Source organism: Schistocerca piceifrons, unplaced genomic scaffold, assembly GCF_021461385.2.
Source record: "Schistocerca piceifrons isolate TAMUIC-IGC-003096 unplaced genomic scaffold, iqSchPice1.1 HiC_scaffold_1532, whole genome shotgun sequence".
NCBI lineage: Eukaryota > Metazoa > Arthropoda > Insecta > Orthoptera > Acrididae > Schistocerca > Schistocerca piceifrons.
The window spans coordinates 92,713-108,164 of NW_025727383.1; positions in this window are offsets into that span (position 1 = coordinate 92,713).

Sequence of the window (15,452 nt, forward strand, 5' to 3'; positions counted from 1 at the left end):
TTTCTGTGTTTCATCGTCAATAAGAACGTCAGAGGGATACAGTAAATCTGAGTGAAGCATCGGAATCTATAACTAGTGTAACAGGAATGGTTCAAAACATAGACAGTAAGAAGAGTCAGTCTTCTTGTACTTATGTCGGCATTGTGCCTTTTGTATTTATTTCCGACACAATTTCTGTGTTTCGTCGTCAATAAGAAGGTCAGAGGGATACAGTAAACCTGAAGTGAAGCATCGGAATCTATAACTAGTGGCACAGGAATGGTTCAAAACATAGACAGTGGGTACAATCAGTCTTCTTGTACTTAAGTCGGCATTGTGCCTTTTCTATTTAATTCTGATGCAATTTCTGTGTTTCATAGTCAATAAGAAGTTCCAACGGATACAGTGAACCTGAAGTGAAGCACCGGAATATATCACTAGTGTCACAGGAATGGTTAAATCATTGTCAGTAAGAAGAGCCAGTCTTCTTGTACTTAAGTCGGGAATGTGCCTTTTGTATTTAATTCCGATGCAATTTCTGTGTTTCATTGTCAATAAGAAGGTCCAAGGGATACAGTAAATCTGGTGTGAAGCATCGGAATCTGTAACTAGTGTCACTGGAATGGTTAAAAATCATAGACAGTAAGAAGAGTGAGTCTTCTCGTACTTAAGTCGGCATTGTGCCTTTTTTATTTAATTCCGATGCAATTTCTGTGTTTCATCGTCAATAAGAAGGTCCAAGGGATACAGTAAACTTTGAGTGAAGCATCGGAATCTGTAACTAGTGTCACAGGAATGGTTGAAACATAGACAGTAAGAAGAGTCAGTCTCCTTGTACTTAATTCGGCATTGTGCCTTTTGTATTTGATTCCGACGCAATTTCTGTGTTTCATCGTCAATAACTAGGTCAGAGGGATACAGTAAATCTGAAGCGAAGCATCGTAATCTATAACTAGTGTCACAGGAATGGTTCATAACATAGACACTAAGAAGTGTCAGTCTTCTTGTACATAAGTCGGCTTTGTGCCTTTTGTAATTAATTCCGATGTAATTTCTGTGTTTTATCGTCAATAAGAAGGTCCTAGGGATACAGTAAACCTGGAATGAAGCAACGCAATCTATAACTAGTGTCACAGGAATGGTTCAAAACATAGACAGTAAGATGATTCAGTCTTCTTGTACGTAAGTCTGCATTGTGCCTTTTGTATTTAATTCCCATGCAATTTCTGTGTTTCATCGCCAATAAGAAGGTCCAAGTGATACAGTAAACCTGAAGTGAAACATCAGAATCTATAACTAGTATCACAGGAATGGTTCAAAACATAGTCAGTAAGAAGAGTCAGTCATCTTGTACTTAAGTCGGCATTGTGCCTTTTGTATTTAATTCTGATGCAATTTCTGTGTTTCATCGTCAATAAGAAGGGCAGAGGGATACAGTAAAGCTGAAGTGAAGCATCGGAATCTATAACTAGTGTCACAAGAATGGTTCAAAAGATAGACAGTAGGAAGAATCAGTCTTCTTGTACTTAAGTCGGCATTGCGCCTTTTCTATTTATAGCTTATGCAATTTCTGTGTTTCATCGTCTACAAGAAGGTCCAAGGGATACAGTGAACCTGAAGTGAAGCATCGGAATCTAAACTAGTGTCACAGGAATGGTTCAGAGCATAGTCAGTAAGAAGAGCCAGACTTCTTGTACTTAAGTCGGCATTGTGCTTTTTGTATTTAATTCCGATGCAATTTCTGTGTTTCATCGTCAATAAGAACGTCAGAGGGATACAGTAAATCTGAAGTGAAGCATCGGAATCTATAACTAGTGTAACAGGAATGGTTCAAAACATAGACAGTGGGTACAATCAGTCTTCTTGTACTTAAGTCGGCATTGTGCCTTTTCTATTTAATTCTGATGCAATTTCTGTGTTTCATAGTCAATAAGAAGGTCCAACGGATACGGTGAACCTGAAGTGAAGCACCGGAATCTATCACTAGTGTCACAGGAATGGTTCAATTCATTGTCAGTAAGAAGAGCCAGTCTACTTGTACTTAATCGGCAATGTGCCTTTTGTATTTAATTCCGATGCAATTTCTTTGTTTCATCGTCAATAAGAAGGTCCAAGGGATACAGTAAACCTGGTGTGAAGCATCGGAATCTGTAACTAGTGTCACAGGAATGGTTAAAAGCATAGACAGTAAGAAGAGTGAGTCTTCTCGTACTTAAGTCGGCATTGTGCCTTTTTTATTTAATTCCGATGCGATTTCTGTGTCTCATCGTCAATAAGAACGTCCAAGGGATACAGTGAACTTTGAGTGAAGCATCGGAATCTGTAACTAGTGTCACAGGAATGGTTGAAACATAGACAGTAAGAAGAGTCAGTCTTCTTGTACTTAATTCGGCATTGTGCCTTTTGTATTTGATTCCGACGCAATTTCTGTGTTTCATCGACAATAACTAGGTCAGATGGATACAGTAAATCTGAAGCAAAGCATCGTAATCTATAACTAGTGTCACAGGAATGGTTCATAACATAGACAGTAAGAAGAGTCAGTCTTCTTGTACTTAAGTCGGCTTTGTGCCTTTTGTAATTAATTCCGATGTAATTTCTGTGTTTTATCGTCAATAAGAAGGTCCTAGGGATACAGTAAACCTGGAATGAAGCATCGCAATCTATAACTAGTGTCACAGGAATGGTTCAAAACATAGACAGTAAGATGAGTCAGTCTTCTTGTACGTAAGTCTGCATTGTGCCTTTTGTATTTAATTCCCATGCCATTTCTCTGTTTCATCGCCAATAAGAAGGTCCAAGGGATACAGTAAACCTGAAGTGAAGCATCAGAATCTATAACTAGTATCACAGGAATGGTTCAAAACATAGTCAGTAAGAAGAGTCAGTCATCTTGTACTTAAGTCGGCCTTGTGCCTTTTGTATTTAATTCCGATGCAATTTCTGTGTTTCAACGTCAATAAGAAGGTCCAAGGGATACAGTAAACCTGAAGTGAAGCATCGAAATCTATATCTAGTGTCACAGGAATGGTTCAAAACATAGACAGAAGAAGAGTCAGTGTTCTTGTACTTAAGTCGGCATTGTGCCTTTTGTATTTAATTCCAATGCAATTTTTGTGTTTCATCGTCAATAAGAAGGGCAGAGGGATACAGTAAACCTGAAGAGAAGCATCGGAATCTATAACTAGTGTCACAGGAAAGGTTCATAACATAGACAGTGTGAAGAGTTAGTCTTCTTGTACTTAAGTCGGCATTGTGCCTTTTCTATTTAATTCCGATGCAATTTCTGTGTTTCATCGTCAATAAGAAGGTCCAAGGGATACAGTGAGCTTGAAGTGAAGCATCGGAATCTATAACTAGTGTCACAGGAATGGTTCAAAGCATAGTCAGTAAGAAGAGCCAGTCTTCTAGTACTTAAGTCGGCATTGTGCATTTTGTATTTAATTCCGATGCAATTTCTGTGTTTAATCGTCAATAAGAAGGTCCTAGGGATACAGTAAACCTGGAGTGAAGCATCGGAATCTTTAACTAGTGTCACAGGAATGGTTCAAAGCATAGAGAGTAGGAAGACTCAGTCTTCTTGTACTTAAGTCGGCATTGTGCTTTTTCCATTTAATTCCGATGGGATTTCTGTGTCTCATCGTCAATAGGAAGGCCCAAGGGATACAATAAACCTGAAGTGAAGCATCGGAATTTATAACTAGTGTCACAGGAAGGGTTCAAACCATAGTCAGTAAGAAAAGTCAGTCTTCTTGTACTTAAGCCGGCATTGTGCCTTTTCTATTTAATTCCGATGCAATTTCTGTGTTTCATCGTCAATAAGAAGGTCAGAGGGATACAGTAAACCTGCAGGGAAGCATCTGAATCTATAACTAGTGTCACAGGATTGGTTCAAAACATATACAGTAAGATGAGTCAGTCTTCTTGCACTGAAGTCGGCATTGTGCCTTTTGTATTTAATTCCGATGCAATTTCAGTGTTTCATCTTCAATAAGAAGGTCCAAGGGATACAGTAAACCTAGAGTGAAGCATCGGAATCTATAACTAGTGTCACAGGGATGGTTCAAAACATAGACAGTAAGAAGAGTCAGTCTTCTTGTACTTAATTCGGCATTGTGCCTTTTGTATTTAATTCCGATGTAATTTCTGTGTTTTATCGTGAATAAGAAGACCAGAGGGATACAGTAAACCTGAAGTGAAGCATCGGAATCTATAACTAGTGTCACAGGATTGGTTCAAAACATAGTCAGTAAGAAGAGTCAGTCTTCTTGTACTTATGTCGGCATTGTGCCTTTTGTTTTAAATCCGATGCAATTTCTGTGTTTCATCGTCAACATGAAGGTCCAAGGGATACAGTAAACCTGCAGGGAAGCATCGGAATCTATAACTAGGGTCACAGGAATGGTTCAAAACATATACAGTAAGATGAGTCAGTCTTCTTGCACTGAAGTCGGAATTGTGCCTTTTGTATTTAATTCCGATGCAATTTCAGTGTTTCATCTTCAATAAGAAGGTCAAGGGATACAGTAAACCTAGATTGAAGTGTCGGAATCTATAACTAGTGCCACAGGAATGGTTCAAAACATAGACAGTAAGAAGAGTCTGTCTTCTTGTACTTAATTCGGCATTGTGCCTTTTGTATTTAATTCCGATGTAATTTCTGTGTTTTATCGTGAATAAGAAGACCAGAGGGATACAGTAAACCTGAAGTGAAGCATCGGAATCTATAACTAGTGTCACAGGATTGGTTCAAAGCATAGTCAGTAAGAAGAGTCAGTCTTCTTGTACTCATGTCGGCATTGTGCCTTTTGTTTTTAAATCAGATGCAATATCTGTGTTTCATCGTCAATATGAAGGTCCAAGGGATACAGAAAACCTGGAGTGACGCATCGGAATCTACATCTAGTGTCACAGGAATGGTTCAAAACATAGACAGTGAGATGAGTCAGTCTTCTTGCACCTAAGTCGGCATTGTGCCTTTTGTATTTAATTCCGATGCAATTTCTGTGTTTCATCGCCAATAAGAAGGTCCAAGGGATACAGTGAACCTGAAGTGAAGCATCAGAATCTATAACTAGTATCACAGGAATGGTTCAAAACATAGTCAGTAAGAAGAGTCAGTCTTCTTGTACTTAATTCGGCCTTGTTCCTTTTGTATTTAATTCCGATACAATTTCTGTGTTTCATCGTCAATAAGAAGGTCCCAGGGATACAGTAAACCTGAAGTGAAGCATCAGAATTAATAACTAGTGTCACAGGAATGGTTCAAAGCACAGTCAGTAAGAAGAGTCAGTCTTCTTGTACTTAAGTCGGCATTGTGCCTTTTGTATTTAATTCCGATGCAATTTCTGTGTTTCATCGTCGATAAGAAGGTCCAAGGGATACAGTAAACCTGAAGTGGAGCATCGAAACCTATAACTAGTATCACAGAAATGGTACAAATCATAGACATTAAGCAGAGTCAGTCTTCTTGTGCTTAATTCGGCATTGTGCCTTATGTATTTATTTTCGACGAAACTTCTGTGTTTCATCGTCAATAAGAACGTCACAGGGTACAGTAAATCTGAAGTGAAGCATCGGAATCCATAGCTAGTGTCACAGGAATGGTTCAAAACATAGTCAGTAAGAAGAGTCAGTCTTCTTGTACTTAAGTCGGCATTGTGCCTTTTGTATTTAATCCGATGCATTTTCTGTTTTTCATCGTCAATATCAAGGTCCAAGGGATACAGTAAACCTGGAGTTAAGCATCGGAATCTATAATTAGTGTCACCGGAATGGTTCAAAACATAGACAGTAAGATGAGTCAGTCTTCTTGTACTTAAGTCTGCATTGTGCCTTTTGTATTTAATTCCCATGCAATTTCTGTGTTTCATCGCCAATAAGAGGGTCCAAGGGATACAGTAAACCTGAAGTGAAGCATCGGAATCTATAACTAGTATCACAGGAATGGTTCAAAACATAGTCAGTAAGAAGAGTCAGTCATCTTGTACTTAAGTCGGCCTTGTGCCTTTTGTATTTAATTCCGATGCAATTTCTGTGTTTCATCGTCAATAAGAAGGTCCAAGGGTTACAGTCGACCTGAAGTGAAGCATCGAAATCTATAACTAGTGTCACAGGAATGGTTCAAATCATAGGCAGAAGAAGAGTCAGTCTTCTTGTACTTAAGTCGGCATTGTGCCTTTTGTATTTAATTCCAATGCAATTTTTGTGTTTCATCGTCAATAAGAAGGGCAGAGGGATACAGTAAACCTGAAGTGAAGCATCGGAATCTATAACTAGTGTCACAGGAATGGTTCAAAACATAGACACTGGGTACAATCAGTCTTCTTGTACTTAAGTCGGCATTGTGCCTTTTCTATTTAATTCTGATGCAATTTCTGTGTTTCATAGTCAATAAGAAGGTCCAACGGATACAGTGAACCTGAAGTGAAGCACCGGAATCTATCACTAGTGTCACAGGAATGGTTCAAATCATTGTCAGTAAGAAGAGCCAGTCTTCTTGTACTTAAGTCGGCAATGTGCCTTTTGTATTTAATTCCGATGCAATTTCTGTTTTTCATCGTCAATAAGAAGGTCCAAGGGATACAGAAAACCTGGTGTGAAGCATCGGAATCTGTAACTAGTGTCACAGGAATGTTTAAAACATAGACAGTAAGAAGAGTGAGTCTTCTCGTACTTAAGTCGGCAATGTGCCTTTTTTATTTAATTCCGATGCAATTTCTGTGTTTCATCGTCAATAAGAAGGTCCAAGGGAAACAGTGGACTTTGAGTGAAGCATCGGAATCTGTAACTAGTGTCACAAGAATGGCTGAAACATAGCCAGTAAGAAGAGTCAGTCTTCTTGTACTTAATTCGGCATTGTGCCTTTTGTATTTGATTCCGACGCAATTTCTGTGTTTCATCGTCAATAACTAGGTCAGAGGGTTACAGTAAATCTGAAGCGAAGCATCGTAATCTATAACTAGTGTCACAGGAATGGTTCATAACATAGACAGTAAGCAGAGTCAGTCTTCTTGTACTTAAGTCGGCTTTGTGCCTTTTGTAATTAATTCCGATGTAATTTCTGTGTTTTATCGTCAATAAGAAGGTCCTAGGGATACAGTAAACCTGGAATGAAGCATCGCAATCTATAACTAGTGTCACAGGAATGGTTCAAAACATAGACAGTAAGATGAGTCAGTCTTCTTGTACTTAAGCCTGCATTGTGCCTTTTGTATTTAATTCCCATGCAATTTCTGTGTTTCATCGCCAATAAGAAGGGCCAAGGGATACAGTAAACCTGAAGTGAAGCATCAGAATCTATAACTAGTATCACAGGAATGGTTCAAAACATAGTCAGTAAGAAGAGTCAGTCATCTTGTACTTAAGTCGGCCTTGTGCCTTTTGTATTAAATTCCGATGCAATTTCTGTGTTTCATCGTCAATAAGAAGGTCCAAGGGACACAGTAAACCTGAAGTGAAGCATCGAAATCTATAACTAGTGTCACAGGAATGGTTCAAAACATAGACAGAAGAAGAGTCAGTCTTCTTGTACTTAAGTCGGCATTGTGCCTTTTGTATTTAATTCCAATGCAATTTTTGTGTTTCATCGTCAATAAGAAAGGCAGAGGGATACAGTAAACCTGAAGTGAAGTATCGGAATCTATAACTAGTGTCACAGGAATGGTTCAAAACATAGACAGTGTGAAGAGTTAGTCTTCTTGTACTTAAGTCGGCATTGTGCCTTTTCTATTTAATTCCGAAGCAATTTCTGTGTTTCATCGTCAATAAGAAGGACCAAGGGATACAGTGAGCCTGAAGTGAAGCAACGGAATCTATAACTAGTGTCACAGGAATGGTTCAAAGCATAGTCAGTAAGAAGAGCCAGTCTTCTAGTACTTAAGTCAGCATTGTGCATTTTGTATTTAATTCCGATGCAATTTCTGTGTTTAATCGTCAATAAGAAGGTCCTAGGGATACAGTAAACCTGGAGTGAAGCATCGGAATCTTTAACTAGTGTCACAGGAATGGTTCAAAGCATAGAGAGTTGGAAGAGTCAGTCTTCTTGTACTTAGGTCGGCATTGTGCTTTTTCCATTTAATTCCGATGCGATTTCTGTGTCTCATCGTCAATAGGACGGCCCAAGGGATACAGTAAACCTGAAGTGAAGCATCGGAATTTATAACTAGTGTCACAGGAAGGGTTCAAACCATAGTCAGTAAGAAAAGTCAGTCTTCTTGTACTTAAGCCGGCATTGTGCCTTTTCTATTTAATTCCGATGCAATTTCTGTGTTTCATCGTCAATAAGAAGGTCAGAGGGATACAGTAAACCTTTAGGGAAGCATCGGAATCTATAACTAGTGTCACAGGAATGGTTCGAAAAATATAGAGTAAGATGAGTCAGTCTTCTTGCACTGAAGTCGGCATTGTGCCTTTTGTATTTAATTCCGATGCAATTTCAGTGTTTCATCTTCAATAAGAAGGTCCAAGGGATACAGTAAACCTAGAGTGAAGCATCGGAATCTATAACTAGTGTCACAGGAATGGTTCAAAACATAGACAGTAAGAAGAGTCTGTCTTCTTGTACTTAATTCGGCGTTGTGCATTTTGTATTTAATTCCGATGTAATTTCTGTGTTTTATCGAGAATAAGAAGACCAGAGGGATACAGTAAACCTGAAGTGAAGCATCGGAATATATAACTAGTGTCACAGGATTGGTTCAAAACATAGTCAGTAAGAAGAGTCAGTCTTCTTGTACTTATGTCGGCATTGTGCCTTTTGTTTTAAATCCGATGCAATTTCTGTGTTTCATCGTCAATATGAAGGTCCAAGGGATACAGGAAACCTGGAGTGAAGCATCGGAAACTACAACTAATGTCACAGGAATGGTTCAAAACATAGTCAGTAAGAAGAGTCAGTCTTCTTGTACTTAAGTCGGCATTGTGCCTTTTGTATTTAATTCCTATGCAATTTCTGTGTTTCATCGTCAATATGAAGGTCCAAGGGATACAATAAACCTGGAGTGAAGAATCGCAACATATAACTAGTGTCACAGGAATGGTTCAAAACATAGACAGTAAGATGAGTCAGTCTTCTTGAACTTAAGTCTGCATTGTGCCGTTTGTATTTAATTCCCATGCAATTTCTGTGTTTCACCGCCAATAAGAAGGTCCAAGGGATACAGTAAACCTGAAGTGAAGCATCAGAATCTATATCTAGTATCACAGGAATGGTTGAAAACATAGTCAGTAAGAAAAGTCAGTCATCTTGTACTTAAGTCGGTATTGTGCCTTTTGTATTTAATTCCAATGCAATTTCTGTGTTTCATCGGCAATAAGAAGAGCAGACGGATACAGTACACCTGAAGTGAAGCATCGGAATCTATAACTAGTGTCACAGGAATGGTTCAAAGCATAGTCAGTAAGAAGAGCCAGTCTTCTAGTACTTAAGTCGGCATTGTGCATTTTGTATTTAATTCCGATGCAATTTCTGTGTTTCATCGTCAATAAGAAGGTCCAAGGGATACAGTAAACCTGAAGTGAAGCATCGGATTTTATAACTAGTGTCACTGGAAGGGTACAAACCATAGTCAGTAAGAAAAGTCAGTCTTCTTGTACTTAAGTCGGCATTGTGCCTTTTCTATTTAATTCCGATGCAATTCCTGTGTTTCATCGTCAATAAGAAGGTCAGAGGGAAACAGTAAACCTGCAGGGAAGCATCGGAATCTATAACTAGGGTCACAGGAATGGGTCAAAACATATACAGTAAGATGAGTCAGTCTTCTTGCACTGAAGTCGGAATTGTGCTTTTGTATTTAATTCCGATGCAAATTTCAGTGTTTCATCTTCAATAAGAAGGTCCAAGGGATACAGTAAACCTAGAGTGAAGCATCGGAATCTAAAACTAGTGCCACAGGAATGGTTCAAAACATAGACAGTAAAAAGAGTCTGTCTTCTTGTACTTAATTCGGCATTGTGCCTTTTGTATTTAATTCCGATGCAATTTCTGTGTTTCATCGTGAATAAGAAGGTCCAAGGGATACAGTGAACCTGAAGTGAACCATCAGAATCTATAACTAGAGTCACAGGAATGGTTCAAAACATAGTCAGTAAGAAGAGTCAGTCTTCTTGTACTTAATTCGGCCCTGTTCCATTTGTATTTAATTCCGATGCAATATCTGTGTTTCATCGTCAATAAGAAGGTCCCAGATATACAGTAAACCTGAAGTGTAGCATCAGAATTAATAACTAGTGTCACAGGAATGGTTCAAAACACAGTCAGTAAGAAGAGTCAGTCTTCTTGTACTTAAGTCGGAATTGTGCCTTTTGTATTTAATTCCGATGCAATTTCTGTGTTTCATTGTCGATAAGAAGGTCCAAGGGATACAGTAAACCTGAAGTGGAGCATCGAAACCTATAACTAGTATCACAGAAATGGTACAAAACATAGACAGTAAGCAGAGTCAGTCTTCTTGTACTTATGTCGGCATTGTGCCTTTTGTATTACATTCCCATGCAACAGGAATGGTTCAAGACAGAAACAGTAGGAAGAGTCAGTCTTCTTGTACTTAAGTCGGCATTGTGCCTTTTTTATTTCATTCCGATGCAATTTCTGTGTTTCATCGTCAATAAAAAGGTCCAAGGGATACAGTAAAACTAGAGTGAAGCATCGGAATCTATAACTAGTGTCACAGGAATGGTTCAAAACATAGACAGTAAGAAGAGTCAGTCTTCTTGTACTTAATTCGGCATTGTGCCTTATGTATTTATTTTCGACGAAATTTCTGTGTTTCATCGTCAATAAGAACGTCACAGGGTACAGTAAATCTGAAGTGAAGCATCGGAATCCATAACTAGTGTCACAGGAATGGTTCAAAATATAGTCAGTAAGAAATGTCAGTCTTCTTGTACTTAAGTCGGCATTGTGCCTTTGGATTTAATTCCGATGCATTTTCTGTTTTTCATCGTCAATATCAAGGTCCAAGGGATACAGTAAACCTGGAGTTATGCATCGGAATCTATAATTAGTGTTACCGGAATGGTTCAAAACATAGACAGTAAGATGAGTCAGTCTTCTTGTACTTAAGTCTGCATTGTGCCTTTTGTATTTAATTCCCATGCAATTTCTGTGTTTTATCGCCAATAAGAAGGTCCAAGGGATACAGTAAACCTGAAGTGAAGCATCCGAATCTATAACTAGTATCACAGGAATGGTTCAAAACATGGTCAGTAAGAAGAGTCAGTCATCTTGTACTTAAGTCGGCCTTGTGCCTTTTGTATTTAATTCCGATGCAATTTCTGTGTTTCATCGTCAATAAGAAGGTCCAAGGGATACAGTAAACCTGAAGTGAAGCATCGAAATCTATAACTAGTGTCACAGGAATGGTTCAAAACATAGGCAGAAGAAGAGTCAGTCTTCTTGTACTTACGTCGGCATTGTGCCTTTTGTATTTAATTCCAATGCAATTTTTGTGTTTCATCGTCAATAAGAAAGGCAGAGGGATACAGTAAACCTGAAGTGAAGTATCGGAATCTATAACTAGTGTCACAGGAATGGTTCAAAACATAGACAGTGTGAAGAGTTAGTCTTCTTGTACTTAAGTCGGCATTGTGCCTTTTGTATTTAATTCCGATGCAATTTCAGTGTTTCATCTTCAATAAGAAGGTCCAAGGGATACAGTAAACCTAGAGTGAAGCATCGGAATCTATAACTAGTGTCACAGGAATGGTTCAAAACATAGACAGTAAGAAGAGTCTGTCTTCTTGTACTTAATTCGGCATTGTGCCTTTTGTATTTAATTCCGATGTAATATCTGTGTTTTATCGAGAATAAGAAGAGCAGAGGGATACAGTAAACCTGAAGTGAAGCATCGGAAAATATAACTAGTGTCACAGGATTGGTTCAAAAGATAGTCAGTAAGAAGAGTCAGTCTTCTTGTACTTATGTCGGCATTGTGCCTTTTGTTTTAAATTCGATGCAATTTCTGTGTTTCATCGTCAATATGAAGGTCCAAGGGGTACAGAAAACCTGGAGTGAAGCGTCGGAAACTATAACTAATGTCACAGGAATGGTTCAAAACATAGTCAGTAAGAAGAGTCAGTCTTCTTGTACTTAAGTCGGCATTGTGCCTTTTGTATTTAATTCCTATGCAATTTCTGTGTTTCATCGTCAATATGAAGGTCCAAGGGATACAGTAAACCTGGAGTGAAGCATCGCAATATATAACTAGTGTCACAGGAATGGTTCAAAGCATAGACAGTAAGATGAGTCAGTGTCCTTGTACTTAAGTCTGCATTGTGCCTTTTGTATTTAATTCCCATGCAATTTCTGTGTTTCATCGCCAATAAGAAGGTCCAAGGAATACAGTAAACCTGAAGTGAAGCATCAGAATCTATAACTAGTATCACAGGAAAGGTTCAAAACATAGTCAGTAAGAAGAGTCAGTCATCTTGTACTTAAGTCGGCATTGTGCCTTTTGTATTTAACTCCAATGCAATTTCTGTGTTTCATCGGCAATAAGAAGAGCAGAGGGATACAGTAATCCTGAAGTGAAGCATCGGAATCTATAACTAGTGTCACAGGAATGGTTCAAAGCATAGTCAGTAAGAAGAGCCAGTCTTCTTGTACTTAAGTCGGCATTGTGCCTTTTGTATTTAATTCATATGCAATTTCTGTGTTTCATCGTCAATATGAAGGTCCAAGGGATACAGTAAACCTGGAGTGAAGCATCGCAATATATAACTAGTGTCACAGGAATGGTTCAAATCATAGACAGTAAGATGAGTCAGTCTTCTTGTACTTCAGTCTGCATTGTGCCTTTTGTATTTAATTCCCATGCAATTTCTGTGTTTCATCGCCAATAAGAAGGTCCAAGGAATACAGTAAACCTGAAGTGAAGCATCAGAATCTATAACTAGTATCACAGGAATGGTTCAAGACATAGTCAGTAAGAAGAGTCAGTCATCTTGTACTTAAGTCGGCATTGTGCCTTTTGTATTTAATTCCAATGCAATTTCTGTGTTTCATCGGCAATAAGAAGAGCAGAGGGATACAGTAATCCTGAAGTGAAGCATCGGAATCTATAACTAGTGTCACAGGAATGGTTCAAAGCATAGTCAGTAAGAAAAGTCAGTCTTCTTGTACTTAAGTCGGCATTGTGCCTTTTCTATTTAATTCCGATGCAATTCCTGTGTTTCATCGTCAATAAGAAGGTCAGAGGGATAGAGTAAAAATTGAAGGGAAGCATCGGAATCTATAACTAGGGTCACAGGAATGGTTCAAAACATATACAGTAAGATGAGTCAGTCTTCTTGCACTGAAGTCGGAATTGTGCCTTTTGTATTTAATTCCGATGCAATTTCAGTGTTTCATCTTCAATAGGAAGGTCCAAGGGATACAGTAAACCTAGATTGAAGCATCGGAATCTAAAACTAGTGCCACAGGAATGTTTCACAACATAGACAGTAAAAAGAGTCTGTCTGCTTGTACTTAATTCGGTATTGTGCCTTTTGTATTTAATTCCGATGTAATTTCTGTGTTTTATCGTGAATAAGAAGACCAGAGGGATACAGTAAACCTGAAGTGAAGCATCGGAATCTATAACTAGTGTCACAGGATTGGTTCAAAGCATAGTCAGTAAGAAGAGTCAGTCTTCTTGTACTTATGTCGGCATTGTGCCTTTTGTTTTTAAATCCGATGCAATTTCTGTATTCATCGTCAATATGAAGGTCCAAGGGATACAGAAAACATGGAGTGAAGCATTGGAATCTATATCTAGTGTCACAGGAATGGTTCAAAACATAGACAGTAAGACGAGTCAGTGTTCTTGTACTTAAGTCGGCATTGTGCCTTTTGTATTTAATTCCGATGCAATTTCTGTGTTTCATCGTGAATAAGAAGGTCCAAGGGATACAGTGAACCTGAAGTGAACCATCAGAATCTATAACTAGAGTCACAGGAATGGTTCAAAACATAGTCAGTAAGAAGAGTCAGTCTTCTTGTACTTAATTCGGCCTTGTTCCTTTTGTATTTAATTCCGATGCAATATCTGTGTTTCATCGTCAATAAGAAGGTCCCAGGGATACAGTAAACCTGAAGTGAAGCATCAGAATTAATAACTAGTGTCACAGGAATGGTTCAAAACACAGTCAGTAAGAAGAGTCAGTCTTCTTGTACTCAAGTCGGCATTGTGCCTTTTGTATTTAATTCGTATGCAATTTCTGTGTTTCATCGTCGATAAGAAGGTCCAAGGGATACAGTAAACCTGAAGTGGAGCATCGAAACCTATAACTAGTATCACAGAAATGGTACAAAACATAGACAGTAAGCAGAGTCAGTCTCCTTGTACTTATGTCGGCATTGTGCCTTTTGTATTACATTCCGATGCAACAGGAATGGTTCAAGACATAAACAGTAAGAAGAGTCAGTCTTCTTGTACTTAAGTCGGCATTGTGCCTTTTTTATTTCATTCCGATGCAGTTTCTGTGTTTCATCGTCAATAAGAAGGTCCAAGGGATACAGCAAATCTACAGTGAAGCATCGGAATCTATAACTAGTGTCACAGGAATGGTTCAAAACATAGACAGTAAGAAGAGTCAGTCTTCTTGTACTTAATTCGGCATTGTGCCTTATGTATTTATTTTCGGCGAAATTTCTGTATTTCATCGTCAATAAGAACGTCACAGGGTACAGTAAATCTGAAGTGAAGCATCGGAATCCATAACTAGTGTCACAGGAATGGTTCAAAACATAGTCAGTAAGAAGAGTCAGTCTTCTTGTACTTAAGTCGGCATTGTGCCTTTTGTATTTAATTCCGATGCATTTCCTGTTTTTCATCGTCAATATCAAGGTCCAAGGGATACAGTAAACCTGGAGTTATGCATCGGAATCTATAATTAGTATCACCGGAATGGTTCAAAACATAGACAGTAAGATGAGTCAGTCTTCTTGTACTTAAGTCTGCATTGTGCCTTTTGTATTTAATTCCCATGCAATTTCTTTGTTTCATCGCCAATAAGAAGGTCCAAGGGATACAGTAAACCTGAAGTGAAGCATCAGAATCTATAACTAGTATCACAGGAATGGTTCAAAACATGGTCAGTAAGAAGAGTCAGTGATCTTGTACTTAAGTCGGCCTTGTGCCTTTTGTATTTAATTCCGATGCAATTTCTGTGTTTCATCGTCAATAAGAAGGTCCAAGGGATACAGTAAACCTGAAGTGAAGCATCGAAATCTATAACTAGTGTCACAGGAATGGTTCAAAACATAGGCAGAAGAAGAGTCAGTCTTCTTGTACTTAAGTCGGCATTGTGCCTTTTGTATTTAATTCCAATGCAATTATTGTGTTTCATCGTCAATAAGAAGGGCAGAGGGATACAGTAAACCTGAAGTGAAGCATCGGAATCTATAACTAGTGTCACAGGAATGGTTCAAAACATAGACAGTGTGAAGAGTTAGTCTTCTTGTACTTAAGTCGGCATTGTGCCTTGTCTAT